Below are 26,391 nucleotides of genomic sequence, written 5' to 3' on the forward strand. Positions count from 1 at the left end.
CAACCCCTTTCGTTTTTCATTTTTAAGCATGGGCAAGGCTGGGCACAAAGGCTCATGCAATGCCAGCACTTTGGGAGGCTGAGGTGGGCGGGCCGCAAGATCAGGAGTTTGAGACCAGCCTGGCCATCATGATGAAACCCGATCTCTACTAAAAATACAAAAATTAGGGACGGGAGTGGTGTCTCACGCCTGTAATCCCGGCACTTTCAGAGGCCAAGGCAGGTGAATTACCTGAGGTTGGGAGTTCGAGACCAGCCTGACCAACATGGAGACAGGAAAATCACTTGAACCCAGGAGGTAGAGGTTGTGGCAAGCTGAGGTCGAGCCATTGCACTCCAGTCTGGGCAACAAGAACGAAACTCCACCTCAAAAAAAAAAAAGAAAAATACAAAAATTAGTTGGGCATGGTGTCAGGTGCCTGTAGTCCCAGTTACTCTCGAGGTTGAGGCAGGAAAATTTGCTTGAACCCAGAAGGTGAAGTTTGCAGTGAGCTGGGATCGCACCACTGCACTCTAGCTTGAGCAACAGAGCAAGTCTCCGTCTCAGGAAAAAAAAGGGTGAGCAAGGTCCCAAGTTTTTTTGCATCCATTTGTAACTGAATACGTCTGTGGTTATGTGATAACCACACCAAGGTGACAAATTGCCAAGTTTCAGTAAAACAGATCCAGTTATTTAGAGGTTGACACGTGGCTATGTCCCTTTCTAAGAAGTTAGTGGTCAGCTTTACATGAGTATCTAAATGTATGTTTATAATTCAGCAATATGGCTTGTAAAGTACAGATTGCCCAATCAAGCGACATGCAAATCTTGATCATCTGAGACAGTTTCTCTTCTATCATCTATGGAAGAAGTGGTAACAGGGATGTTTAAATGGATGAATTTTTGAAGCACTGTCAGGCAGCTTTCCACATGGAGCAAAATGACCTGGGGTGGGCTGCTAGCATGAGGAGCAGATTAGGAGTAAACATAATAAATTCTAGACTGCAGTCTCATTTTAGCTCATTTTATGAGTCAGCTTGATAACTGGGGTAGTGTCTTCTTTTTGGGGAGTGCCTGGAGTCTCGTTCTGCTGCCCAGGCTGGAGTTCACTGGCGGGATCTCAGCTCACTGCAACCTCTGCCTTCCCAGTTCAGTGATTCTTCTGCCTCAGCCTCCTGAGTAGCTGGGATTACACGTGTGTGCCACTATGTCCAGCTAATTTTTGTATTTTTAAGTAGAGACGGGGTTTCACCATGTTGGTCAGGCTGGTCTTGAACCCGTGACCTTGTGATCCACCCTCCTCAGCCTCCCAAAGTGCTAGGATTACAGGCATGAACCACCGCACCCAGTGGTAGTGTCTTTTTTATTCACTGTCCACTCTCTTTCTATTTCTGTTTCTCTATCTGTGCATTGGGGATGAAATTAACATGAATGATGTTTAAAGAAGAAAATGTTCAGAGAAGTTAGATACTTGCTTTAAATTGGAATCGTCTCTCAGTATGTGAAAGTTATCTGTAGGCTGGGCACAGTGGCTCTTGCCTGTAATCCCAGCACTTTGGGAGGCCGAGGCTAGCAGATCATGAGGTCAGGAGATCGAGACCATCCTGGCTAACACGACGAGACACCCCGTCTCTACTAAAAATACAAAAAACTAGCCAGGCGTGGTGGCATGCACCTGTAGTCCTAGCGGCTCGGGAGGCTGAGACAGGAGAATCGCTTGAACCTGGGAGACAGAGGTTGCAGTGAGCTGAGATTGCGCCATTGCACTCCAGCCTGGGTGACAGAACAAGACTGTCTCAAAAAAAAAAAAAGTTATTTGTAATAGAAACAAACAGGGCAGTATTTGACCTGTTGACAGTGTCCTTGGACTTTACAATTTGGGAGGCGGAGTATTTTGCTTGAGTAGTACAATTGTCTGGTGGTTTTGTTTTCCCCACTTTGACAAATGTCACAGACTCTGTCCCCAGATACAGCCAAGGGAGCCTGGGCCTCCCGTCTCTACGCAGCTCCCTGTGATTCACAAGCACCAGTCAGAAGTGCACAAAAGTTCAGAATGCGATTTTCGTTCTCTTCTTTCCTCAGAACAACTGGCTTTGCTGACAGCTTTTCCAGAAAGGAAGGCCCTCTATTCTAGTTTTCAAGTCATAAAAATAAGCGTCATCTAGTCTACTCAGCGAGGTGTTCTGAAAGAGGAACATTTTTTTTAATGTTCAGTTGTGCAAAGATCTTGGGAGAGTGCTATCCTGGGAAGAAGGCTTTGGAAAATGATAGGCATGAAGGGGAGAGGGTATTTAGATGTGTTTGAAGCCAAGGATCCTTGGGAGAAAAAGCTGGGACTAACAGGGTTAAACGAACTTGCGTGACGAGTGATGACTAACGATCCCAGGGGTGGGATGTGGGTGCCTAGTGAATTCCTCCAAAGCCAAGAGAGAGGATTCCAGACCCAGGGAAGAAGGCAAGGAGGTGTGAACACCCAGAAGTGGTGTAGGAGGCAGAGATTCCAATCGCAAGCTGTGAATGAAAGATGCCGACCGCCACTGCAGCGGCCTGAAAGCCACAGTCTGGAACCACCAGGGAAGGGCCAAGAAGTGCGAATCCAGGGCTAGTGCCCTGAACCCAGACGGGCAGGCTCCTGTTCCCAGCTAACGGTGGCAGCCGGCGGGGATCCTTCCAGGAGAAAGATGTGAGTGGATGCTTTCCATTCAGAGCAGCAGCAATGCCTCAGAAGTCCCAGGCTTCATGTGGGAACAGATAATGTGAAGAGTATTTAGCAGGGTGCCAAGATAAGAAGAGATCAATATCGTTTTTTTGTTTTATTTTGTTTTTGAGACAGAGTCTCACTCTGTTGCCCAGGTCGGAGTGCAGTGGCGCGATCTCGGCTCACTGCAACCTCCACCTCCTGGGTTCAAGTGATTTTCCTGCCTCAGCCTCCCCAGTTACTGGGATTACAGGCGCCTGCCACCACACCCAGCTAATCTTCATATTTTTAGTAGAGATGGAGTTTCATCATGTTGGCCAGGCTGGTCTCGAACTCCTGACCTCATGATCCGCCCGCCTCGGCCTCCCAAAGTGCTAGGATTATAGGCGTGAGTCACCGCGCCTAGCCCAATATCGTATTTTCATTTATTTATTTTTAGGCAGGGTCTCACTCTGTCACCAGGCTGGAGTGCAGTGGCAAGATCTTGGCCCACTGCAACTTCCGACTTCTGGGCTCAAGCAATCCTCCCATCTCGGCCCCCCGAGTAGCTGGAGCTATAGGTGCACACCACCACACCCAGCTACTTTTTGTGTTTTTTGTAAAGATGGGGTTTAGTCATATTCAGGCTGGTCTCAAACTCCTGGACTTAAGTGATCTGCCTGCCTCGGCTTCCCAAAGTGCTGGGTTTACAGGTGTCAGCCATCATGTCCAGCCTAGTATTTTTCTTTCACTCTGGAAACCAGAAAGTATTGACTGTTTTTCCTGCTGCATTCTCTTTACTTAGATGAAGCTAGTTGTTAGTGTCTAGGTCAGAAGTCTAAGTGAAAGTGAATATTTAACCACACTCAAGCACAGCTAACGATCTTTAATACTAATAGAGGTATAAGACTTAAACAAGAATCCAGAGGGAAATGTGGCTGGTGATGGACGCAGAGAAAACCATGGCAGCTTCCATGGACCCATAGAAAGATCCAAAACCTAGGAAGCGCACCGAGACTCTCTGGAATAATGAATGAATTCAAATGTGGGCTTTCTTAGTAGGTTAAATCGTTTTCTAGAAAGGATTTCTGAAGGATATATTGCCCAATTATGGTATCAGGTCTGCTACAGACTCTTCAAGAAGGAAACCTCTGAAAGACAAGAAGGAACAATTAAAAATTAGAACTCAGCCAGGTATCGTGGCTCATGTCTGTAACCCCAGCACTTTGGGAGGCCAAGGCGGGCAGATCACGAGGTCAGGAGTTCGAGAGCAGCCTGACCAACATGGTGAAACCCCATCTCTACTAAAAATACAAAAATTAGCCAGGCATGGTGGTGTGTGCCTGTAATCCCAGCTACTCAGGAGGCTGAGGCAGGAGAGTCACTTGAACCCAGGAGGTGGAGGTCGCAGTGAGCCGAAATCATGCCACTGCACTCCAGCCTGGGTGACAGAGCGATATTCCGTCTCAAAAAAAAAAAAAAAATTAGAACTCGAAAGAGGAATTAATTACTTTTGAGAGACAAAAAGATGAGATTCTAGCCTAAGGTGTGACACATCCATCCACCAGGTATCATTTTTATACACGTGAAGTTAAATCACTGAAGGATCAGGTGAGCAGATGTAGACTTTCCAACTGTGTGTGCGCGCCTTCCTCAGAGCACTCAGCGCCGTTCCTGCCTTGGCGCTAGCGTTCGATCTCTGTGGTTTCCTGGATGCCCCTTGCCCCTCTGGTTCCATGAGGCCCCCTGCACTTCGCTATCACCCTTGTGAGCTTCAAGTCTGTCACCCACCCACCTTCCAGATGTCACCTGGGCCCTCCTGAGGCCCTCCAGCTCAGTATGTCTGATTCTGAGCTGCCCTGCGATTTCCCCTCCCCTGACCCTGGTGACCCTTTTCGGTCTCAATTGCCAGCCTCCTGCTAGGGCTGGGGTGGCGGACATCAAAGTCAGGACAAAGTGTAGGGTCCTGACCTAGCACTTAGCTCTCAGACGCAGACAGATTTTTCAGCTGGCCTGTGGCTCAGTTCCCCTCCGCTACAAGAGGGATGCATACTAGTGTTTCTGTGGATTGCTGCCCCAGGCAGGCAGTGCGAGCTTGGTAGGCGCTTCCTGGCTTATCATTAACCCCTCCCACCTCAATGTTGTCCCATCCATCCAATGTTTATGGAATGAGAGGTTGATAGGAAGGCCTGGCCCTGATGTTCCAGGGACTGACACACTTTCTACACAAGCCCCTTCTGGTTCTTCTTGAGCAGTGGATGTGCTGGTGACACACTCCCTTACCTGACCCTCATCTGCCACGATGTGCCCCCATGACCTCTACCCTTGAGATCTCAGCTTAAACTCACTCGTAGAGGCTCCCTGAACCACCTGCTGGGGTTGTGTGCTGATGCAGGTGCTCGTAATACCTGGTGCTTTTCCTCCGATGCACTCAGGCAGTGTTTATTCGAGTGGTGGCTTGGTGGCAGGGGCTCTCCCGTGAGGCCAGAATTCTTGGCTCCTCACTTGTGGTTGAACCTGGAGCCTCTTGCTGGTAGGTGCTTCAGGACTGGTCGTAGGAGCCCTAGGCTCCTACCGTGCACCCACCGCTTGAGATTCAAGTCTTAAACACCACCTCCTTCCGAAAGTCTTTCTTGCTGCTCCCCCAAACTAGAGGCAGGAATTTTGTCCTTCAGATACCCTATGGCATTTGAATCACTCTGATTTGACAAATTCTGCCTTCACTTGAACAGCTATTGGGGGCATATGTCAGTCATTCATTCCTGAGTTCGTTCATTTATTCAGCCAATATTTACTGAGCATTTACTGCATGCCAGGCACCGTCCTCCGTGGAAAACACCAGGCACGATTCCCTGCCACTGTGAAGCACTGCATGACGTAACTGGTAGACTCCCAGCTTCAAGGAGAGGCATGGAGGGAAACTCAGGGAGGCCTGCAGCGTGGAAAGGGAGGGGACAGAGGGTCACAGGGGCCACGAGGGCATGTGCGTGGCATCTGCCAGTGAACAGAATGTGCAGCTCTGTGGTTGTCTTTTTTTTTTTTTTAAGGAGACTGTGTCTCACTCTGTCACCTGGGCTGGAGTACAATGGCGCGATCTCGGCTCACCGCAACCTCCACCTCCTGGGTTCTGGCAATTCTCCTGCCTCAGCCTCCTGAGTAGCTGGGATTTCAGGCACCTGCCACCACGCCTGGCTAATTTTTTTTTTTTTTTGTATTTTTTTGTATTTTTAGTAGAGACAGGGTTTCACAGTGTCTGCCAGGCTGGTCTCAAACTCCGACCTCGTGATTTGCCCGCCTCGGCCTCCCTAAGAGCTGGGATTACAGGCGTGAGCCACTGCAACCAGCTCAGTTGTCTCTAAACTTCAGAATTTCCTTTCACTAAAGGAACAAAGTCCAGGGAGAGGAAAGAGTGAATACAAATTATCCAAGAAACTTGAGAGCTCATTTTAGCTCTCCTGATTATGATCTTAAAGTCATTAAGTGCTGGAGTTAAACTCCTTTTGACCCATATAGGCTAGCAGCATTTAAATCCTGGGTGATTATTAACCCTAATCATGCATCTAATGGCCTATATTGAAGATGCTCCGCCTGTTTAGTTATGGCCTTGGCTTTTGCTCTGTCACTGATAGTTCCAGCCTGAAAAGCAGATGAGCCCTCAGGGCCACAATCCCACTGCGGTCACATAAGCGGGACAGTCGCTCCCTGTAAAAATACAAAAAAAATTAGCCAGGCATGGTGGCATGCACCTGTAATCCCAGCTGCTCAGGAGGCTGAGGCAGGAGTATCACTTGAACCTGGGAGGTGGAGGTTGCAGTGAGCCAAGATTGCACCAGTGCGCTCTAGCCTGGTGACAGAGAAAGACTCCATCTCAAAAAAAAAGAAAAGAAAAGAAATGAGAGGAGGTGATTCCCTAGACAAATGCAGGCCTTTCTCCAAGCCCCTTTTCCAGAGTGAAGTGACATGGGTGGTCCGTGCCCTTCCAGGGCAGCCTCGTCCTGCTTTGCCCAGCCAGGGCGGTGGGGAGGGAGGCAGCCACATCCTGCCCGGAGCTCACAGACCCTGCTGAATCAAGTGGGAGCGGGGCTGGCTCCCTGATGTCCTTGGAAAAGTCGCCCATACTGCCTTCTCCCATGGGAGTGACCACGATGTGTCCTACCAGCCTCCTAGAGTCAGCTCCCCACTCTATTAACTCCCAAGAAACCAGGCCATGGAGATGGGTTTGAGAGTTTGTATTGGTGTTTTTAAAGTCAGGTTGGCCAACTGTGGTGGCTCACGCCTGTAATTCTAGCATTTTGGGAGGCTGAGGTGGGTGGATCACCTGAGGTCAGGAGTTCGAGACCAGGCTGGCCAACATGGCGAAACCCCATCTCTAATAAAACTACCAAAAAATTAACTGGATGTGGGGGTAGGCACCTGTAGTCCCAGCTACTCAGGAGGCTGAGACAAGAGAATCAGTGGAACTCGGGAGGCAGAGGTTGCAGTGAGCAGAGATTGAGCCACTGCACTACAGCCTGGGTGACAAGAGTGAGATTCTGTCTCAAAAATAAAATAAAATAAATAAATAAATAAAATAAAGTTGGGTTTATTAAGATATAATTTACAGACAGTAAAAATTTTTTTTTTTGAGACGGAGTTTTAATCTTGTGAAACTGGCGTAGGGCTGGAGCGCTGGCCTCATGCAGTGGGTGAGTGTGTAGGGGAGTGATACGTCTGACACTCAGCGTGTGAGCGGCTGAGTATGGCGGCGGCCCCCTTTGCAGGGGCATTAGGGTGGTGTTGGGGAGGAAGCCATGATCATGGCTGCCTAGGGTCCAAGTGAGTGGGAGGGTGCTGGGAGTACCAGGAGGCAGTGGGCCTCATGGGACTGTCACAGCTCGGTGCCCTGTTTACAGGAGGGAAGGCTGTCGAGATCGTGCCACTGCACTCTAGCCTGGGTGACAGAGCAAGATTTCATATAAAACAAAACAAAACAGCAATAACAAAAAAAACACAACCAAACAAAACAAAAAATAAAAAAAAATTATTTATCACTGTTTAGTTAGTTAAATAACAGTGATCTTCCAACAATACCGATCAAATCCCAGCTCCCATGGCGTATGCACTGTGAGTGCTGTATAAAATGTAAGCTCTGGGTCAGTTCTCCAGCCTACAAATCACAGTATAGATAACAGAGGTGCATGATGAACACTGACCAATTGCATAACTTCTCTCAAAGTCGGTCTGTAATTGGTCCCTGAGCATATGTTGGTCAGTTTCATGCACAGACTGCAGAGCATGTGATTGTGTCGCCTCCTCGTCTCTCAGTGATAAGCCGACATGGCATTTTATAAAAGTGGATACACTAAGTCGGGTGCAGGCTCATGCCTTTAATCCTAGCACTTTGGGAGGTGGAGGTGGGTGGATCACCGGGGGTCAGGAGTTCAAGACCAGCCTGGCCAACATGGTGAAACCCCATCTCTACTAAAAATAAAAAAAATTAGGCCAGGTATGGTGGCTCTCGCCTGTAATCCCAGCATTTTGGGAGGCCGAGATAGGCAGATCACCTGAGGTCAGGAGCTTGAGACCAGTCTGGCTAACATAGTGAAACCTCGTCTCTAATAAAAATACAAAAAATTAACCAGGTGTGGTAGAGCCTGCCTGTAAACCCAGCTACTCTGAAGGGTGAGGCAGGAGAATTGCTTGAACCCGGGAGGTGGAGGTTGTAGTGAGCCAAGATGGCGGCATTGCATCCAGCCTGGGCACCAAAAGGAAAACTCCATCTCAAAATAAAATAAAACAATACATAAAATTAAAAGATTAGCTGAGTGTGGTGGTGGGCACCTGTAATCCCAACTACTTGGGAGGCTAAGTCAGGAGAGTTGCTTGAACCCAGGAGGCGGAGGTTGCAGTGAGCTGAGATGGTGCCACTGCACTCCAGCCTGGGCGACAGAGCGAGACTCCATCTCAAGAAACAGCAACAACAAAAGTGGATACACCAAAGAGCAATTGGCCAACAGAGATGAAAGTGCAGCAAATAAATGAAAAGTGATAATGCTGGAAGTAAAATTAGAACTGAACATGATTGGAGTTATAGAAAACCAGTGACCTGGCTGCCGTTCAAGAAACTAGGAGTGCAAGCAAATGTGCAGTGAAATTCACTTATCACGTAAATGAGGAAAGTGGTTGTGATGAAAAGGATGAAGATGTCCCAGAGGAGGAGGTCCCAGCAAAAAACTGCACATCACAGGAACTCTCAAAGACATTTTATATTAGAAAGAAAGAATAGAATAATGGAAGCAGATCTGCACTTTAAAAGGAATAGGACAATTTGCTAAGGTACAGAAGAAGCTGTGTGCTCTGTTTCATAAGTTATACAGTGAGAAGACAAGCACCTTTTAAACTGCTCCTCAGAAGTTTTTTATTTATTTATTTTTTTAACAAATAAAACACTTTGATTCTGGGTATTTCTGATCTTTTACAGTGTACCAAATAATATTCGTTTTGCTACCTTTTTTATTTCCCTGTGCATTTACAACCAACAGCAAGAGTGTTTTTAGTATTTTGTAAAACACATTTAAAGGTCATGGGAACAATTTTAGTTTTCCCTACCGATTATTAGAATCACATTGCACAATTTCTGCTTGCATGATCTTATATGGTCTCGCACTACCAAGCACATCAAGACCACGGATATAGTAATGACTCACAACAGAACCAGCCAAACATATGAGGCAGGAAGACCTCTTGAACCAGCAGAAGTAATAGATGGTAGAAACAGACCCACATAATGCTAAATATCAGATGCAAAGGACATAAAGTTTAAAATAATCTTGCTTACCTTTCTTCAAGAAGAATAAAAGATTGAGAATTTTGATAGAGCACTAGAAATTATATTTTAAAGGGATATTTGTTTGAAAGTAACCAAATAGAAATTATAAAGCTAAAATATATAAAAACTGAAATTACATAACTCTGTTGGTAGATATGATGGCAGAATAGACACAACTGATGACTTAATTGGTGAGTTATAAGATTGATCTGATCAGAAAAAAATCTAAAAGCACAAAGAGACAAATAAATACAAACATAAAGATCATAGAGAAGAATTCTCCCATGCGTGTTCAGTAATTGGAATCTTAGAAGGAAGAGAGGGATAATGGAGCAAACACAATATTTGAAGAGACAGTGGCCAAACTTTTTCCAACACTGATGAAAGACATCAAGTCACAAATTCAAGAATCCTAAAAAGCAATCGGAAGTATTTCTTTTTTAAATCCATACCTAGATTGGATTTAAAAAAAATTCTATACCCAGTAAAGTTGCTGAAAAAGCAAAGGCAAAGAGATAATCTTAAAAGGGGCCACAAGTAAAAAAGAAAAGACATTATCTTCAAAGGAGCAATGACTGAGAGCTAATTTCTGAACCAAAACAATGGAAGCAGAAAACAATTTAAAAAAAAAAAATCTTCAGTATGCTGAAAGCTGGATTTCTTCCAGGAATGCAAGGTTAGTTGAATGTTTAAAAAGTAATCAAGCATCAGACCAGGTGCAGTGTGGTTCACGCCTGTAATCCCAGCTCTTTGGGAGGCCAAGGCAGGTGGATCACTTGAGATCAGAGTTCAAGACTAGCCTGGCCAACATGGTGAAACCGCATCTCTACTAAAAATACAAAAATTAGCCGGGCGTGGTGGCGCACACCTGTAATACCAGCTACTCAGGAGGCAGAGGCAGAAGGATCACTTGAACTTTGGAGGCAGATGTTACAGTGAGCCAAGATTATGCCACTGCACTCCAGCCTGGGTGACAGAGCAAGACTCCCGTCTCAAAAAAAAAAAAAAAAAGTAATCAAGCAGGAAAATTAGGAAATGCTCAGAAATAAAATGTGCAAGGCATGTACACTGGAATCTACAAAACACTGCTGAAAGAAACTTTAAAAGACCTAAATAAATGGCAAGTTATAACATGCTCTTGAATCAGAAGACTCAGTATCATTAAGATGGTGATTCTTCCCAAATTGATTTACAGATTCAAAGCAATCAGAATCAAACCTCAGCATGCCTACTAGTAGAATATGATAACCTGATTCTAAAGTTTATATGGAAATGCAAAGGACCTAGAGTTACCAAAATAACTGAAAAATAACAATGCAATTAAAAGACAGACTGCCTGATTTCAAGAATTATTATAAAGCTACAGGAATTAAGACAGTACGATATTGATATGAAAATAGATAATTAGATGAATGGAACAGAATAGCAAGTCCAGAAATAGATCCACACATATATGATCAATTGATTTTCTTTTTTTTTTTATTCCCTCATCCCTGGGCACAAAAGTCAATTGATTTTCAGTAAGGTACCAAGTCATTTTAGTAGGGAAAAGATAATCTTTTTTATTTTTATTTATGATTATTATTTTTTTTGAGATGGAGTTTCGCTTTTGTTACCCAGGCTGGAGTGCAATGGCGTGATCTCGGCTCACCGCAACCTCCGCCTCCCGGGTTCAGGCAATTCTCCTGCCTCAGCCTCCTGAGTAGCTGGGATTACAGGCACGTGCCACCATGCCCAGCTGATTTTTTGTATTTTTAGTAGAGATGGGGTTTCACCATGTTGACCAGGATGGTCTCGATCTCTTGACCTCGTGATCCACCCACCTTGGCCTCCCAAAGTGCTGGGATTATAGGCGTGAGCCACCGTGCCCGGCCGGGAAAAGATAATCTTTTGAACAAATGATACTGGAACAACTGGATAAACGTATGCAAAAGAACCTCAACCCTCAGCACTACAAACTCATAATTATTATCATTATATTATACCATTATGTAATAGTATATATAATATATATTATATTATGTAATATATTATCATATGTATTACATGATATAGTGTGTTATATTGTCATATAATAATTATTATTGAAATGGATCATACACCTAATTGTAGAGTTAAAACTGGCCAGGCACAGTGGGTCATGCCTGTAATCCTGCCCTTTGGGAGGCCAAAGCGGGTGAATCACTTGGGCGCAGGAGTTCAAGACCAGCCTGGGCAACATAGCAAAACACTGTCTCTACAAAAAAAATTAAAAAATGGCCAGGCGCGGTGGCTCAAGCCTATAATCCCAGCATTTTGGGAGGTTGAGGTGGGCAGATCACAAGGTCAGGAGATCAAGACCATCCTGGCCAACATGGTTAAACCCCGTCTCTACTAAAAATACAAAAAAAATTAGCCAGGTGTGGTGGTGGGTGCCTGTAATCCCAGCTACTTAGGAGGCTGAGGCAAGAGAATTGCTTGAACCCAGGAGATGGAGGTTACAGTGAGCTGAGATCATGCCACTGCACTCCAGCCTGGCAACAGAGTGAGACTCTGGCTCAAAAAAAATATAAAAAAATTAGCTGAGCACGATGGTACTCATCTGTAGTCCCAGCTACACAGGAGGCTGAGGTGGGAAGATCACCTGAGCCCAGAGAGGTCAAGGCTGCAGTGAGCCATGATTATGCCACTGCACTCCAGACTGAGTGACAGAGACCCTGTGTTTAAAAAAGAGTTAAAACTATAAAACTTCCAGAAGAAAATGTGATAAAATTCTAGTAATTTGGGGTTTGGCAAAAATTTCTTAAATATGTTTTAAAAAGCATTAATTGGCTGGCCCCGTTGGCTCACACCTGCAATCCCAGCACTTTGGGAAGCTGAGGCAGGCAGCTCATGAGGTAGGGAGATCAAGACCATCCTGGCCAACATAGTGAAACCACTTCCCTATTAAAACTACAAAAATTATCTGGGCATGGTAGCGTGCACCTGTAGTCCCAGCTACTCAGGAGGCTGAGGCAGGAGAATGACTTGAACCCGGGAGGCAGAGGTTGTAGTGAGCCAAGATCGTGCCATTGCACTCCAGCCTGGTGACAGAGCAAGTCTCTGTCTCAAAAAAAAAAAAAAAAAAAAAAAAAAAGAGCATTAACTAGGCCAGGCATACTAGCTTACACTTGTTATCCCAGTGCTTTAGGAGACCGAGGAGGGAGGATAACTTGAGGCCAGGAGTCTGAGAGCAGCCTGGGCAACATAACAAGAATGAGTTTCTACCAAAAAAAAAAAAAAAATGTGCCAGGCACAGTGGCACATGTCTGTAGTCCCTAGCTACTCAGGAGGCTGAGGCAGGAGGATCACTTGTGCCCAGGAGTTGAAGGCTGCAGCGAATTATGACCATGACACTGCACTCCAGCCTGGGCCACAGAGTAAGACTCAGTCTCTTAAGGAAGAAAGCATAAACTATAAAAGAAAAAAATTAATAAATTAGTCATCTGCAAAATTAGAGACTTTTACTCATCAGAAAACAATAAAATGAAAAGTCAAGCCACAGACTTAGAGAAAATATTTGCAAAATATATATCTGACAAAGGACTTGGATTTAGATTGTATGAGGAACTATTATCATTCAGTAAGATGGCAAACAACCCAATTAAAAATGGGCAAAAGATGAACGAACTCTTCAGCAAAGGGCATACTGTTTGAATGGATGGTAAGCAAGCACATGAAAAGATGTTCCTTCCCTCATTAGTCATTAGGGAAATGCGAGTTCGTAGACATCTTTCTTGGCAGAGAGATATCACTACACACCCCAAGAGTGTCTGTAATTAAGCAGTTTGACCAAATATGCATAAGAATGTGGAATAAGAACTCTTGCTGGGTGCAGTGGCTCGTGTCTGTAATCTCAGCACTTTAGGAGGCCAAGGTGGGCAGATCACAAGGTCAGAAGTTCAAGACCAGCCTGGGTAACATGGTGAAACCCCGTCTCTACTAAAAATACAAAAATTAGCTGGGCGTGGTAGCACATGTTGTAACCCCAGCTACTTGGGAGGCTGAGGCAGGAGAATTGCTTGAACCGGGACCCGGGAGGCAGAGGTTGCAGTGAGCCAAGATCACACCACTGCACTCCAGCCTCGGCTACAGAGTGAGACTCCGTCAAAAAAAAAAAAAAAAGGAGTCTCATACACTGCTGAAGGGAATGTAAAATGATAGCCGCTACTTTGGAAAACATTTTGGCAAATAGCACCACTTACATTATTATCAAAGGTATTGTATACCTGAAAGAACTCAAACTGAAAAAACGATATGCTGCCTGCTTCCAACTATCAACATTATGGGAAGGGCAAAACTATGAAGACAGTAAATGGATCCGTCATGGTTGCCAGGGGCTCAGCAGGAGGGAAGGAGGAATGAATAGGTGGAACACAGGGCATTTTTAGGCTAGTGAAACTATTCTGTGTGGTACTGTAATGATGGATACATGTTGTTAGCCATTTGTCAAAACCTGTAATGTACAACACAAAGAGAAAATGAAAACTGTGGACTTCAGTTAACAATAATAGGCCAATATTGGCTCATCAGTGGTATAACAAATGTACCTCACCAATGCAACATATTAGTAATAGGGAAACTATGGTGGGAGTAAGGTGCTATATGAGTCCTTTCCATACTTCCCACTCAGTTTTTCTGTAAGCCTCAAACTGCTCTAAATAAGAAAGTTTATTAATTAAAAGTTACATTTGGCCAGACGTGGTGGCTCATGCTTGTAATCCCAGCACTTTGGGAGGCCAAGGTGGGTGGATCACAAGGTCAAGAGATCAAGATCATCCTGGCCAACATAGTGAAACCTCATCTCTACTAAAAATACAAAAATTAGCTGGGCGTGGTGGCACATGTCTGTAATCCCAGCTACCTGGGAGGCTGAGGCAAGAGAATTGCTTGAACCAGGGAGTCAAAGGTTGCAGTGAGCTGAGATAGTGCCACTGCACTCCAGCCTGGTGACAGAGTGAGACTCCATCTCAAAAAGAAAAAGAAAAAAAAATTACATTTATAATGTATCTATGTAATATATCTAGGAATAAATCTGAAAAAGATATGTAAGATCTCTACTCAAAAAACTGATTAGGTTTTTAAGAGAGCTTAAATATAGCCCAAATAGAGAGATGAATATACCATGTTCATGGAAGGGACAACTCAGTATTGGGAAGGTGTCAGTCATCTTAAGAAAGGCCTCATGTGCCACACAAGGGATACTGACATCTGACCCCAAGCACATGTAGGCATCCTGACTATGTTTACTTGAATGGCATGGGCTTTCCAGAGCTGACTACAGACAGTTTAAATGGCCTGAAAACTGTTCCATGCACTTCCTCCCAGGCTGTCACAGGATGCACTTCAGGAACTTTACTTTTTAACAAGAAAATTTAATTTCTTTTCTTAAACAGCTTGTTTCTGTTCCATTACCATTGTCATCACTTTAAGTTGCATTCTTTTTTTTTTAGAAAAACACGTATTTTGCAACCAGCCTTGTCCTTTAAATACTTGTACTATATACAGTCTCTTCTCATAGGTTCATTACTTAAAATAATTTAAGTGTGTTTTTGGTGGTGGGGGGGTTTATTTGTTTTATTGAGACAGGGTCTTACTCTCACCCAGGTTGGAGTGCAGTGGTGTGATCTTGGCTCACTCCTGGGCTCTAGTGGTCCGCCCATCCCAGTCTCCTAAATAGCTGGGACCACAGGCGGGTACCATGACGCCCAGCTAATTTTTGTTTTGTTTTGTTTTTGTAGAGATGGAGTTTTGTCATATCACCCAGGCTGGTCTCAAACTCCTAGACTTAAGGGATCAGCCTGCCTCAGCCTCCCAAAGTGCTGGGATTACAGGCATGAGCCACTGTGCCTGTCCTGATTTGAGTTTTTGTAAGACAGGGAAAGGAACAATGTTCAGAATTTAGCACCAATGTCAAATTCATTCTGTAAATTTTTACTGAACATCTACCTTGTGTAGGGGAGGAAGATGATAGACAAGAATTCTTTCTCCAAGAGTTACAGGTCAGTCGAGCAGAAAAGGGATACATTAATACCCACAATGAGAGCTGTGGTGATTCAGAGGCGGGACGGAGTCCTTCCCCTGGGGTGATCCTGAGTGCTTTGAGGAGGAAAGGCATCTGTACTGCCCCCCACATGTGTAGAACGGGATGCGTTCCTGGCAGAAAGGAGTCAGATAAAGTACAGAGGCCAGGGAGCCTGGGGTGTGGCTGGCAGATGCCAAGTCATCTATTTTGGCCAGAGTCCAGGGCTTGCAAAGGGACATAAAAATAAGATTCATGCATTCAGGTTCAAACTCCATCAGATACTTATTGAGCTCCTTCTCTGTACCCGGCATTGTTCTAAGATATGTAAGTGAGCAAAACCCATGAAACGCTCGTCTATGAGAGCTAATGCTCTGGCAGGGACAGGCAGGTCAAGAGTAGGGTGATGCAGCAGGTGGCCTGGTGAGTTAGCCACCTCTAAGTGCAGTAGGAGAAGCAAGCCCAGGAAGGGCGAATGGGTCAAAGGTGCCAGGAGGGGCAAGGGCACCAGGAGGCTGGTCCAGGTTGGCCTCCCCAAGGTTGTGGCCAGGACCTAGTGTCTCAGGAAGGACTAGAAGCAGGTGACAGCAGGCAGAGCAGACATCAGGATGGGAGCATCCTGGCCAGGGGGAGGGGGGGGTGGCAGGGTGGGCTCATGGGAGGAGCAACCAGGAAGTATGACTGGAGCAGTGTCCTGGAGAGGAAGGCGGTCAGGAGGTCCCAGGGGAGAGGCAGAGGCAGCCTCATGGAGGCCAGGGCCATGGTGGGGACTCTGGTTTGTGTTGTGTGTGAAAGGCCATGGGATGGGGACCAGTAGGGCCTTCTTAGGGGACGGATATACTCTGATCTATCTGCTAAAAGGCCCCCTCAGGCAGCTTTCAGGGCCTGGGCAGAAGCTGTAGGTGGTTCTGAGGTTTGCAGGGCGGCCTGGCCAGGCAAGGTGGCTAAATGGGAAAGGCTCCACCACATGGGGGGCAAGGAGACCTTGACCTTAGCTGCAGCCCAGCCACTGAGCAGCTGTGTGGCCTTGGGTGATACCTGTCGCTGGTCTGTTTCCCTATCTATGAATCCAGGTACTTGGAAGCCACGATCTTGAGAGGAGCCCATCCACAGGAGGTGATCAGGGCTCTCCTTCAGGCGATGAACCTGGCAGCCATGTGCGTGAGAACCTTGAAAAGGGGAGAGGGAGGAAGCTGTGGCAGGAGGTGAGGAAGGAGGGAGTGATGCCCTGGGCCAGGATGCCATGAGCTGGGATGGAAACCACAGGGTGGATGCAAGTAATTTTTAAAAAAAAAAAAGCAGTCTTGGACTGGGCACGGTGGCTCATGCCTGTAATCCCAGCACTTTGGGAGGCCAAGGCAGGTGGATCACCTGAAGTCAGGAGTTAGAGACCAGCCTGGCCAACATGGTGAAACTAAAAATACAAAAATTATCTGGGCATGGTGGCACATGCCTATAGTCCCAGCTACTCAGGGGACTGAGGCAGGAGAATCGGTTGAACCTGGGAGGTGGAGATTGCAGTGAGCTGAGATCATGCCACTACATTTCAGCCTGGGCAAGAGAGCAAGACTCCATCTCAAAAAAACAAAAACAAAAACAAAAACAAAAAGCAGTCTTTCAGACCGAGCGATCGACAAACAAACCAGACCATACAAACAACCGTGAGCTGTAACTTTGTGCAGAGGTAAAAGACCGAGGTCACATCAGGACCTGTTGGACTCAAACATGTTGACAGCTGTTCCAGGCTTCAGACAGACCCTCTGGCTGGCAGGGAAGCCACAGGGCATGTTGAGTAGGAAGCCTTGTTGCCTTGACAGGTTACTTGGCTCCATGAGGGACAATCCCATAGTCAGTTACCCCAGAAACGTGACTGTCTCCTTGAAATCCTCAGCATGGGGTCTTATGAATAAATTTCCTGTTTTGTCTTATTTTTATGCAGAGCTTTACTTTATAGCAGAAAATTCCATTTTTACCCTTTAATGGCTTGCTTCTGTTCCCTTAGTGTTCTTGTCACTTTAAGTTGCATTCATCTTTGTTCCTTTAGAAAAGGATTTGTTCTACGGCAGCTCTTGCAGAAGGTTTATTGTTAGCAATGTTTGCTAAATGTTTGAGTTATGTTGAGTTGCTTGAAGTCATGCTATCAGGTAGACGTTGTGGCCGTTCTTTTCGCTGTCTTATTTGGGGATTTACAAAATAATTATGCTTTTGGCTTCCTTTTATTTGTTGTGTTGAATAGGCATGTAGCTTTGGGAACCTCTAGTTCCAAATAGGAAAGCCTTGGACACATTTCCAGCTGGCAAGCTGGCAAAATAGAGGGTGTGCAAGTTGCTAGAGAGGCTGGGAGGCTATTTAAGAACCCAGCTTCAGGATGGGACATGGGCTATACCTCGAGTTACAGGTTCTTATTAAGTGTGGATTCTTCTATGCAGACATCTACCGCAGTATCAGTTAGTGTACGTTGTACGTCGATATTAAGGCAGCTGCAGCATTCTATTTGAAAAGGGGAGGAAGACAGCTTGGAAACGGTATTCCTTAAAAATGTCAGTGTCATAAAAGACAAAGAAAAGCTGTGGACATGTTTCAGATTAAAAGAGAAATGACAACAAAATGTAATGCCTGACTCTAAACAGCATCCTGCACCGAAGGAGAAAAAAAAATGCCATCACGGACATTATCGGGTCAACTCACAAAATCTGAATACAAATCATAGATTGAAGTGTGTCTGTTTAGTTTACTGAAGTGAATTGTTCCGTGGCGTGTAAGAGCACATTGTCATTCTTAGCAAACATGTGGTTTAGTGCTTAGGAGAATAAGCCATGATGTATGCAACTCACCCTCAAATACACATGCACATACACATACACATACATACATGCATACCTGTAAAGAAAGAAATCATGATACAGCAAATGGCTAAATTGTTAACCACCAGTGAATATGGGTCAAGTTATGGTGCTCTTTATACTGTTTTTGGGGTGCAGTTTTTCTGCAAGTGAAAGTACTTGCAAATAAAAAGTTAAGACTGAGGCAGGGGAATCACTTGAATCTGGGAGGTGGAGGTTGCAGTAAGCCGAGATTGCGCCACTGCACTCCGGCCTGGTGGCAGCGCAAGACTGTGTCTCAAAAAAAAAAAAAGTTAAAAGGCAAGCAAATAAATAAAAGAGACAGTTCCTATATTATATATCCTAGCTATGTTTACCATGTTAGGGTTCTGAAAGCTGCAGAGCAGAAAACATGAAGAACAGAACACCTGTTCTTAAAATAGCACCCTGGCCAGGCGTAGCAGTTCACTCCTGGAATCCCAGCAATTTGGGAAGCCGAGGCGGGAGGATCACTTGAGTTCAGCAGTTTGAGAACAGCCTAGGAAACATAGTGAGACCCTGTCTCTACAAAAAAATTTAAAAATTAGCCGGGCGTCATGATTCGTGCTTGTAGTCTTAGCTACTCAGGAGGCTGAGGTGGGAGGATTGCTTGAGCCCAGGAGGTTGGGGCTGCAGTAAGCCATGATCGCACCACTGCACTCTATCCTGGACAACAGAGTGAGACCCTGTCTCAAAAAAATAAACAAAAAAATCGCTCCTAATTTGCCTCCTTTTAGTACTTTTAAAAATTAACTTGAGGCCGGGCGCGGTGGCTCAAGCCTGTAATCCCAGCACTTTGGGAGGCCGAGGCGGGTGGATCACGAGGTTAAGAGATCGAGACCATCCCGGTCAACATGGTGAAACCCCGTCTCTACTAAAAATACAAAAAATTAGCTGGGCAAGGTGGCGTGTGCCTGTAATCCCAGCTACTCAGGAGGCTGAGGCAGAAGAATTGCCTGAACCCAGTAGGCGGAGGTTGCGGTGAGCCGAGATCGTGCCATTGCACTCCAGCCTGGGTAACAAGAGCGAAACTCCATCTCAAAAAAAAAAAAAAATTAACTTGAAACATTTTTTGGATAATCATAGTTTTCTTTTTTGAGATGGAGTCTCACTGTCACCCAGGCTGGAGTACACTGGTGTTATCTCAGCTCACTGCAACCTCTGTCTCCTGAATTCAAGCGATTCTCCTGCCTCAGCCTCTTGAGTAGCTGGGATTACAGGTGTGCACCACCACGCCTGGATCATTTTTATATTTTTAGTAGAGAGGGGTTTCACCTGTTGGCCAGGCTGGTTTCAAACTCCTGACCTCAAATGATCTGCCCACCTTGGCCTCATGTGCAGTTTTAGGAAATAATACAGAGAGATCCCCAGTACTCTTTCCAGTTTTCACCGAGAGTAACATCTTGCAAAACAAGAGGATGATATCACAGTCAGGATACTAACATTGATACCATCAAGATACAGAATGTTTCCATCACCAAGCAGCCATCAAGGAGCCGTTTGTAGCCAAGCCCGCTTCTCTTCTACCTTCCCACTCCTTTTTAATTTTGCCAGTCATTAATCTGTTCTCTATTTCTATCATTTTGTCGTTTTAAGAACATCACATAATGAATCATATGGCACGTAACCTTTTGGGACTCAGGGTGATTCTCATGAGCTGCATCCTATTTGTTGGTGTATCAGTAGTTTTTTTCCTTTTTATTGCTGAGTAATTTTCATGGTATGGAGGAACCGTGGTTTGGGTAACTGTTCACCCATTGGAGGACGCCTAGCTTGTTTCCAGTTTGGAGTTGTTATGAATAAAGCTGCCGTGAACATTTGTGTACAGGTTTCTTGGTTTTCTGGTTTGTTTTAAACAGTTCTAGCCAGGCACGGTGGTGCACGCCTGTAATCCTAACACTTCGGGAGGCCTAAGCAGGAGAATTGTTTGAGCTCAGAAGTTTTAGACCAGCCTGGGTAATGTAGCAAGACCCGAGCTCTACAAAAAAATAAAAAAAAATTGGCCCTCTATGGTGATGCCTATCTATAATCCCAGGTACTTGAGAGGCTGAGGTAGGAGGATTGGTTGAGCCCGAGAGGCAGAGGTTGCAAGGAGACGAGATTGCATCACTGCACTTCAGCCGGGGCAGCAGAGCAAGACCCTGTCATTCAAAGAGAGGTGGGTGGGTGGGTGGATGGGTGGATAGATGGATGGATGGGCGGACAGACGGATGGATGGAGGCACAGATGGACAGACAGGTAGGTAGGTAGGTAGGTAGATAGATAGATAGATAGATAGATAGATAGATAGATAGATAGAAATATAAATTACAGGGCCACGCTCAGTGACTCATGCCTGTAATCCCAGCACTTTGGGAGGCCAAGGTGGGCAGATCACCTGAAGCAGGAGTTCGAGACCAGCCTGGCCAACATGGCAAAACCCCGTCTCCACTAAAAATACAAAATTAGCCCAGTGTGCTGGCATGCACCTGTAATCCCAGCTACTCGGGAGGCTGAGGCAGGAGAATCACTTGAACCTAGGAGGCGGAGATTACAGTGAGCTGAGATTACACCACTGCACTCCAGCGGGCCACAGAGTGAGACTCTATCTCAAAAAAAAAAAGAAAGAAAAGATACATAAATTATATACCATATGACATAGATTTAAAATGTACATTCCATAGTTTTTAGTATACTCACAAGACTGCGTGACCATACCATTAGTAATCACTGCCCGTTCCTTCCAACTCTCCTCCCTTCCCCCATCTAGCCCTAGACAATCTCTAATCTACTTTCTGTCTCTACAATGTGTCTATTCTGGACATTTCATATAGTGGAATTAGAGTATGTGGTCTTTTATGACTACCTTTTTTTCATTTTGCATAATATTTTCAAGGGTCATCCGTGTTGTAGCATGTATCAGTACTTCCGTTTTCCGGTTTCAAGCAATCCTCCTGCCCCAGCCTCCCAAATAGCTGAGACTACAGGTACACACCACCACGCCCACCTAAATTTTTTTTTTTTTTTTTTTTTTTTTTTTGTCTTTTTAGTAGAGATGGGGTTTCACCGTGTTGGCCAAGATGGTCTCGATCTTTTGACCTCGTGATCCACCTGCCTCGGCCTCCCAAAGTGCTGGGATTACAGGCATGAGCCACCGCGCCCGGCCACTTTATTTTTTATTGTCAAACACATTCCATTGTATGGATAGAACACATATTATGTATCCAGTTTTTAGTTGTGGACGTTGTGTTTTAACTTTCCAGTTATTATGAAGAATGCTACTATGAACATTCACATACAAGTTTTTGTGTAGATGTATGTTTTCATTTTCTGGGTCATGTAGTAAATCTGTGTTTAACTTCTTGTGAGCTGCCAAACTGTTCCAAAAGCCTGCTCTGTTTCCCGCTGGCGGCATATGAAAGAAGGCTCTAACTTCTCCACATCTCTGGCAGCGCTTGTTACTGTGCATCTTTTTAATCATGGCCATTCCAGGGGCTGTGCTGTTTCATTCCGGGTTTGATTTGCATTTCCCTAATGACCAATGACACTCAGCCTCTTTTCATGTAGCTATTGGCCATTTGTATATCTTCTTTAGAAAAACATCTGTTCATTTCCTTAGTTCATCTTTAAACTGAGATAGTTGTATTTTTATTGTTGACTTTAAGAGTTCTTTATACATTCTGCTATAAGTCCCTCATCAGAGATATGATTATCAGAGATATGATTTGTAAATATTTTCTCCCTTTTTTTTTTTTTTTTTTGGAGACCAAGTCTCGCTCTGTCACCCAGGCTGAAGTGCAGTGGTGTGATCTCAGCTCACTGCAACCTCTGCCACCTCTAGGTTCAAGCAATTCTCCTGCCTCAGCCTTCTGAGTAGCTGGGATTACAGGCACATGTCACTACACCCAACTAATTTTTTGTATTTTTAGTAGAGACAGGGTTTTACCATGATGGTCAGGCTGGTTTTGAACTCCTGACCTTGTGATCCACCTGCCTCGGCCTCCCAAAGTGCTGGCATTACAGACGTGAGCCACTGCGCCCGGCCTTTTTCTCCCATTTTTGTGGGTTGTCTTTTCACTTTCTTGATGGTAGTGTTTGTGACACGAAAGCTTTACATTTTGATGCCCAGTTTATTTGCTTTTTATTTGTCACCTCTCCTTTTGGTGTGTATGCAGGTTTTTGTGTGAAACTGTTTCATTTCACTTGGATGACTGCCCAAGAGTGTACTTGCTGGATCAAATGGTAGTTGCATGTTTCCTTTTATTTTTTAAAGCTGCCAAACTAAAAATAAAAAAAGAGAGAAGAAAAAAACTGCCAAACTGTTTTCTAGAGTGTCTGTACCATTTTACATTCCCACCAGGAATGTATGAGTGACCTGTTTGTCTGTGTCCTTTCAAGCATTCGGTGTTATCACTATTTTTTATTTCAGTCATTTGAAGGTGTGCAGTGATACCTCACCGTGGTTCTAGTTTGCCTTTCCCCAGTGGCTGATAATGTTAAACGTCTTTTCATGTACTTATTTGCCATTTGTATATCCTTTTGTGTAAAATGTCTCTTCATGTCTTTTGCTCATTTTCTAATTGGATTGTTTGGTTTTTTAATTGTTTGGTTTTCAAAGTTCTTACATATGCAAGATACTGTCCTTTGTCAGACATTTAGGTTCATGATCCATTTTAAAGTAATTCTTTAAGATGTAAGACTTAGTCTGAGGTTCTTCTCCTGCTACCCTAATGGATGTCCAGTTGCTCTAGCAGCAGTTTTTGAAAAGCTGTCGTTCCTTAGGAATTTTGCAGCTCTGTCCAAAGTCAGTTGGGCCTATTTGTGTTGGTCTGTTTCAGAGTTTTTAGTCTGTTCCATAGGCGTATGTGTCTGTTTCTTCACCAGTACCACACTGTCTTTATTACTGAGTAGGTCGTATCATTAAGTAGAGTGATTTCTCCCACTTTATACTTCTTTGCTGATTGTTTTAGCCCTTATAAGGTGTGTGCCATGCCTTTCTGTGTAAATTTAAGGGTAAGCTTATCTAGACCTATAAAACTATTGCTGGGATTTTGATAGGAATTACACTAAACCTACAGATCAACTTGAGAAGAATTAACATCTTTATTATGTTGAGTCTTTCAATCCATGAACATGGTATGTTTCTTCTTTATTTAGGTCTTATTTGATTTTTTTTTTTTTAATTTGAGGCAGGATCTCACTCCATCACCAAAGCTGGAATACAGTGATATGATCATGGCTCACTGCAGCCTTGATCTCCTGGTCAACCCTCCTGCCTCAGTCTCCTGACTAGCTGGGACTACAGGTACACTCCACCACACCTGGCTAATTTTTTTTTCATTTTTTGTAGAGATGGGGTCTTGCTTTTTACCCAAGCTGGTCTTAAACTCCTGGCCTGAAGTGATCCTCCCAAAGTGCTGGGATTTTAGGCATAAGCCACCACACCCAGCCTTCTTTGATTTTTTTTTTCCATCAGCATTTTATAATTTTCAGTATACAGATCCTATATATGTTTTGTTAGGTAACAGATACCTAAGTATTTCATTTTCTTTGGAGTGATTGCAAACAGCATTGTCGTTTTTAACTTTTATTTCTGAATGTTTGTTGTTAGTAGATAGAAATGCAATTTATTTTTGTATGCTGATCTTGCAATCTTGCTGTATTCATTTCTTAGTTCCAAGAGGGTTTGTGTAGATTCCTAGGGATTTTCATGTCATTGCCAGTAGGGAGTTTTATTTCTTTCTTCTCACCAGCATGCCTTTTGTTCCTGCCTTATTACAATAGTTAGAACTTCCATCAGTACGTTGAGGAAGAGTGGTGAAAGTGGACATCATTGCCCTTGCTCCTGATCTTAGTGGGAAAACATTCAGTCTTTCTTCACTTCATTGAGAATATGTTAGCTGTAGATTTTTGTAGATGTTCTTTTTCTAGTTAGAAGAAAGCTTTTCCAAACTTGTTGAGAGTTTTTATCATGTGTGGTTATTACGGTTTGTCAAAATACCTTTTCTGCATCAGTTAATAAGATCAAATGATTTTTCTTCTATAGCCTATTGACATGGTGGATTACACTGATCAATTTTCCAATGTTAAATAGACTTGCATACCTGGAATGAATCTTACTTGGTCATGGTAAATAATTCTTTTTGTATACTGTTGAATTTGATTTGCTAATATTTTGTTAAATACTTTCATGTCTAAGCTCATGAGCAAAACTGATCTGTAGTTTTCTCTGTTTTCTATTAGCTTTGTTGAGTTTTGTTGTCAGAGTAATATTAGCTCCATGAAGATAAACTGGGGAGCCTTTCCTCCTCTTCTACCTTTTTGGGAAGAGATTCTATAAAAGTGGTATAGCGGTATTTCTTCTTTAAATGTTTGGTAGAATTCTTCCATCTGGGCCTGGGAATTTATTTTTCAGGAGATTTTAAAATCACAGATTCAACTTTTAAATGGTTATAAAGCTATTGAAACTGTTTATTTTTTCTTGGTTAAGTTGGGTAGTTTGTAGCTTTTGAGTAATTGATCTTTTTTTTGTAGAATTCACTAGCTCAAAATTGTTTGTATAGTTTCTCATGCTGGTGGCAGGATCTGTAGTGATACTCTGTTTCATTCTTGATATTGGTGATTTACGCCTTATCTCTTTATTTTTGTCAGTTTTGCTGAAGGTTACAATTTTACTGATTTTTTTTTAAAAAATAGCTTTTTCATTCACTTTATTTTCTCGATTGTTCTCTCGATTTCCATTTCATTGATTGTTCTCTTTATTATTTCCTTCCTTCTGCTTGCTTTGGTTTATTTTGCTATTATTTTTCTAGTTTCGTGATGTAGGAATTTAGATTGTTGTTTTGAGATTGTTCATCTTCTCTATTGCAAACATTTAGTAATATATATTTCTCTCTCAGCACTGCTCTTGCTGCAACCCATGTATTTTGATATGTTGTATCTTTATTTTCATTCAGTTCTACATTTTTTGTTTTTTGGGTTTTTTTTTTTTTTTTTTTTTTTTTTTGAGACAGAGTCTCGCTGTATCACCCAGGCTGGAGTGCAATGGTGTGATCTCGACTCATTGCAACCTCTGCCTCCTGGGTTCAAACAATTCTCCTGTCTCAGCCTCCCAAGTAGCTGGGATCACAGTCGTGCACTACCACGCCTGATTAATTTTTGTATTTTTAGTAGAGACAGGGTTTTACCATGTTGGCCAGGCTGGTCTCAAACTCCTGACCTCAGGTGATCTGCCCTCCTCAGCCTCCCAAAGTGCTGGGACTACAGGCGTGAGCCACCACGCCCAGCCAGTTTATGTATTTTTATATCTTCCTTGAGACTTACTCTTGACCCATGGGTTATTTAGAAGTGTATTGTTGAATTTTAGAACATTTAGAGATATTCCTATTGGTTTTCTGTTATTATAGTTTAAGTTCATTGTGATTAAATTGTATGCTCTGTATGTCTTCAATTCTTTTAAATTTGTTGAGGTTTGTTTAATGGCCAAAGACACGGTCTATTCCATGGGCTTTTAGGGGGGAAAAAAGTGTACTCTGGTGTTGTTGAATGGTGTCCTGGTCCATTCAAGCTGCTACAACAAAGTACCATAAACTGGGTGATTTATAAACAACAGAAATTTCTCTCACGTTCTGGAGGCTGGGACGTTCAAGATCAGAGTGCTAGCAGATTTGGTGTCAGTGAGGACTTGCTTCCTGGTTCACAGATAAGAGCTACGTACATGTTTAGGCCCATCATGTCTTCCCGGTGGATGAATTCTGTTATCATTAGGTGATCCTTTCAGTACTTTTAAAAAAGAGTCTGTTTAATAGCCTACTGCTTTCTTCCTTTCCTACTTTATTGAGAATTCATTAATCCTAACATTATGTCTATGTCGGGACTCATGACAGTATTTTGTGTGAAAATTTTATAATATTGGAGCTGAGGCAGGAGAATTGCTTGAATCCAGGAGGTGGAGGTTGCAAGGTTTCAGTGAGCTGGAATCGTGCCACTGCACTCCAGCCTGGGTGACAGAACAAGACTCCGTCTCAAAAAAAAAAAAAAAGGATAA

General features: G+C 43.9%; 1 protein-coding gene across 2 annotated transcripts in view; it reads left to right on the forward strand.

The window, feature by feature from the left end:
* The window catches only part of PPARA (peroxisome proliferator activated receptor alpha), a 95,160-nt gene that overhangs the window by 6,939 nt on the left and 61,830 nt on the right, over positions 1 to 26,391 (forward strand). Inside the window, exon 1 of one of the 2 annotated variants that reach the window (XM_064368226.1) lies at positions 23,461 to 23,649. The exons of the other annotated variant lie outside the window; for it this stretch is intronic. The gene's annotated coding sequence lies outside the window, so the exon portion shown is untranslated. Of the gene's footprint in view, positions 1 to 23,460; positions 23,650 to 26,391 lie in introns of those variants that run through there. 2 annotated transcript variants of the gene reach the window in all.

The sequence above is a fragment of the Aotus nancymaae genome, unplaced genomic scaffold (assembly GCF_030222135.1).
Source record: "Aotus nancymaae isolate 86718 unplaced genomic scaffold, 86718_ANA_hifiasm-v0.15.2.pri h1tg000076l, whole genome shotgun sequence".
NCBI lineage: Eukaryota > Metazoa > Chordata > Mammalia > Primates > Aotidae > Aotus > Aotus nancymaae.